This window comes from Phyllobates terribilis, unplaced genomic scaffold, assembly GCF_046119375.1.
Source record: "Phyllobates terribilis strain yellow unplaced genomic scaffold, ASM4611937v1 Scaffold_5__5_contigs__length_657084704, whole genome shotgun sequence".
Classification (NCBI taxonomy): Eukaryota; Metazoa; Chordata; class Amphibia; order Anura; family Dendrobatidae; genus Phyllobates; species Phyllobates terribilis.
This window is the reverse complement of record NW_027362765.1, coordinates 577,874,426-577,877,436: the sequence shown is the minus strand read 5'-3', so window position 1 is coordinate 577,877,436 and position 3,011 is coordinate 577,874,426.

The window sequence follows — 3,011 nt, the reverse complement described above, 5'->3', positions numbered from 1 at the left end:
AATCTCTATTATCCTGCTTTTGGCATTTTTTGCCATAAAAAAAAAAATAATAGTGTCTCCCTGATTTTTCAGACACAAATATATCTGTTGAAAATAGTCTGGTGTAGGTCAGAGAGACAGAAGTGTGGTTTTGCAGTTTCACGGTTCAAACCTCTGTATTATCCACTTTTGGGCCATTTGTATCTAAAAAAAACAGTTTGAGTGTGTCGCTTACTGTTCAGCCGCAAATATATATATTTAAAGTCTGGTATACACCAGTAAATTATAACTGTGGTTTTGCTGTTCCACGGTAAAAAATCTCTATTATCCTGATCTTGGCATTTTTTGCCGTACAAAATAAATAATAGTGTCTCCTGAATGTTCAGACACAAATATATCTGTTGAAAATAGTCTGGTGTAGGCCCGAGAAATACAAGTGTGGTTTTGCAGTTCCACGGTTCAAACCTCTGTATTATCCACTTTTGGGCCATTTGTATCTAAAAAAAACAGTTTGAGTGTGTCGCTCACTGTTCAGTTGCAAATATATATATTTAAAAAAGTCTGGTATACACCAGTAAATTATAACTGTGGTTTTGCTGTTCCACGGTAAAAAAATCTCTATTATCCTGCTTTTGGCATTTTTTGCCGTAAAAAAATAAATAATAGTGTCTCCGGATTGTTCAGACACAAATATATCTGTTGAAAATAGTCTGGTGTAGGCCCGAGAAATACAAGTGTGGTTTTGCAGTTCCACGGTTCAAACCTCTGTATTATCCACTTTTGGACCATTTGTATCTAAAAAAAAACAGTTTGAGTGTGTCGCTCACTGTTCAGCCGCAAATATATATATTTAAAAAAGTCTGGTATACACCAGTAAATTATAACTGTGGTTTTGCTGTTCCACGGTAAGAAATCTCTATTATTCAGCTTTTGGTATCTTTTCCGTAAAGAAAAACAGTAATAGTTTCTCCCTGATTGTTCTGATTGTTTAAAAGAGTCGGGTGTTGGCCAGAGAAATAGAACTGTGGTTTTCCTCTTCCACGGTTCTTATCTACTTTTTATTACCCTTTTTCCATTGATAGTGCGAGTGTAAGCTATTTTACTTCCTTTACAATGGGCAAGGCGCATGGCAAGGGACGTGTAAGTGGACTTTCTGGTGATGGTGCCTGCAGAGGACGGGGACGTGGCCAAGGTGAAAATGTGCCACAACCAAGAGCCACATCTTCTCGCTCCCACTTCTTGACCGAATTACTAGGGATGCACAGAACAACACCAGTATTGTGAACTGATCAGTGTGAACAGGTTATTAATTGGATAGCAGATAATACTTCCAGTTACCTGGGCACCACCACCTCCGGCCTGTCTTCCACACGGTCGACTCTTAGTAGCCGTGAGTCTCGACCGCATACTCCTCCTCACCCTGATCCTCCTTCCTCCCACCATGCCGAGTGTCGTCAGACAGCAACTGATCCCACACTTGGACACTCTGAAGAGCTGTTCACTGGTCCATTTCCTGATTTGAGCCCCTCGCCTGCTCCTCTTGAAGTGGTGGAAGAGGAGATCCCATGCAGCGATGCCCAAATATTTGAACAGCCACGGCCACAAGAAGTCGACGCTGGCAATTTGTCACAAGAGGTGGACGATGATGAGACACAATTGCCAGGAAGTGAGGAGGAGGATCGTGGTGCGCAAGTGGAAGAGGAGGAGTTGTTGGATGATCTAGTAACTGATCCAACGTGGCAGGAGGACATGCAGAGTGAGGCCAGCAGCACACAGGGGGAGGGAGGCAGAGTACCCCAACAGGCAGGAAGAAGCAGTGTGGTGGGCGCAGACAGAAGGCGGGCAACTGTTCCCCGTAACACCAACACGAGGGACGCTGCCAGTACAAGCGGTAGGTCTTCCAGAGTCTGGAATTTTTTTAAAGACTCTGTTGATAACCCCAAAAAGGCCATTTGTACCACCTGCCATGCCAGCATCAGCAGGGGTGACAAAACTACCAGCCTGACCACCACCAGCATGATCAGGCACATGGCAGCAAAGCACCCGACTTTGTGGGGCGAACCCCAGGGTCCACGACCAGTGTCAGCGGGTGTCACCACTGCTTCTTCCGCTGTTGTGCGTGCAATAGAACCCCCTGTTGTGTGTGCAAGGCAATCCCCTTCCATACTGCATGCAAAGATCCCCCTCCTCTCAGTCTTCACTTGTTATGGCAGTTTCTCAAGAAACAGCATCAACGTCCACGTCCACGTCCCACTGCAGTGTTCAATTGTCCATATCCCAGACCTTTGAAAGAAAGCGGAAATTAACAGCTAACGCCCCACAGGCCACAGTCCTAAATTTGCATATTTCACAACTGCTTGCATTGGAAATGCTGACTTTTAGGCTGTTGGAGAAGGAAATCCTTCCGCAACCTAATGGCGCTGGCCGTAACTCGGTACTCGGTCCCCAGCCACACTATTTTGCCCAGTGTGCCATCCCCGCACTACACAAGCACGTGTCCCAAAACATCTGCCCTGCCCTCAACAACGCAGTTACTGGGAGAGTCCACCTGACAACGGACACGTGGACAAGTGCTTGTGGCAAGGGACAGTACATCTCCCTGACGGCACACTGGGTAAATATAGTGGGAGCCAGAACCCAGTCGGACGTTGGGACGGAACACATCCTCCCCACACCGAGGATTGCGGGCCCTATGTCAGTCAGAGTTGCCCCCACAGTGTACAGCTCCTGTGCATCATCCTCCTCTTCCTCCTCATGTTCAGCCTCCATCTCAGATATCACCACATCTGTTACAAGCTGGAAGCACTGCAGTACTGCCTCAGCCAAGCGGCAACAGGCTGTGCTGAAACTCATAAGCTTAGGTGATAAACCTCACACTGTTTGTGAGTTGTGGACAGCTGTGAAAGAGCAGGCAGATCTGTGGCTGAGACCGCTGAACCTACATCCAGGCATGGTTTTGTGTGACAATGGCCGTAACCTGGTGGCGGCTCTGAGGCTAGGCGAGATCACACACGTACCATGCCTGGCTCATG